The following is a 1,737-nucleotide window of genomic DNA, read 5'->3' on the forward strand; positions in this document are numbered from 1 at the left end:
AATTCGAACAAAACATTCGAAATAGAAAGCCACTTTCAACCACTTTCAGCCTCATATCTCCCGCACCCTTATAGCTATCGAGACGCGACCACCCCTATGCACGAATGGAGACTTGGGGCTACCACCACATACAAACACTATTCACGTGCGATGTGTAGTTTTGGCGAAAACGTGAAATATAGAGACATAAATGTCCATTTATATATATATATATATATATAAATATGGACATATATATATGGACATATACATGGACATATATATATAGATATAGATGTGATATATTATATTATTTGGGACGAGTAAATGTCTTATTTTCTGCCACATTTTCCAAATCCTGGTAGACGGTTCCACTATTAATAATAAAATATTGTTAAGTATATTATAAACCAAAAAGTGAGGGAAACTAACAATGAACTTACTATTATTAAAATAATTGGTTTCCAGACCTTAAACAAAACAAATACACCAAATCCATAAGATTGTGTGAAGTCAACTGCCTTGTTACAATTCATTTTACAATGTGATGTGATTTTATTTCAGCATCTGTTTCAGGGTTATGTAAAAAGAATGTCATTCCATCCCTCATGTAGCTTCAGTCCCACGTTGTTATTAATTCTAATGTCTTCCTGTATTTTCAGAATTTATGTGTTCTTGTAGTCTTCTTTTTAATTGATCGTTTTCTGTCAGAATACTCTTGACAGTATCTTTTAAAAATTTTCACAACCTTCGATATTTGCAATGTTATGCCACTGATGATGATATTAAATTGTTTTTGATGGCATATTTCTTTTGTCATTTTATGGATGATTGCTTATCTATGGTTTAAAATAGTTTAATAGCACTTATCTAAAAATGTTTACATAAACCTTATTAAATACGAAGATTAATCTATAAAAAGAAAACACAGTGACAGTCATAAATGCTGAAAGCAACGGCAATGACACTCGGTTGATAGAGAAGTTAGGACAAGGAAAAGAAATGCACTACCAGTTTTCATTAAAGTAAACCTGACGAAAGGCACAGAGCAAATTGAAAATTTCAAAATCCCTGGGAAAATTTGAGATAGCGTGCATGTTTACTTGAATAAAACAATTTAACAGTGGCGTGCCGTCATTGGAAGCGGTGGATGCGCAGCGCCGCTTCCCTTGTATTTTCTAAAAAATAAATACATATTAATTTTAATTATATGAAAACAATCGCACAATATTTTGTTATAACCGCATTATGTATCTTATTACAAATTTCTACACTACACGTGAAAAAAAGATGAGATTGCTATTGTATATTCGAATATTAGTGGCAAAGTGGAAGCGCTGTATAGTCAGCATCCAAAAAGCCAGTTCCGCGCATGAGCTTTACAGAGCACCAACCTCACCCGGTTTAGCCGGTGGAAGCCTAGGACCTTGGGTGGATGCTACACGTATACCGCATCCAATTCTATCCAGGACCGGTTCTGTGCTGTTAGCCGCCTGCCCACTAGATATTTGGCCGCCCTCGCCCGATTACGTGAAACACGAGTAGATTTATAACTTAATCCAACCGATAGGAATTTACTGGTATGTTTTTATGATAGTTCTGTACAGTTGACAGAAGTTAAAAAAATCCATTAAAATATTTGATATACAGTAGAACCTCCATTATCCGGACCTCCATTATACGGATTTTCGATTATCCGGATTGTTCAAAATAAACAAAAATTTTACGAATTTGCTGATTTGCACTTGGCGAATTACG

The sequence above is a fragment of the Centruroides sculpturatus genome, unplaced genomic scaffold, assembly GCF_000671375.1.
Source record: "Centruroides sculpturatus isolate CEXI.00-Female unplaced genomic scaffold, Cexi_2.0 scaffold690, whole genome shotgun sequence".
Taxonomy (NCBI): Eukaryota; Metazoa; Arthropoda; class Arachnida; order Scorpiones; family Buthidae; genus Centruroides; species Centruroides sculpturatus.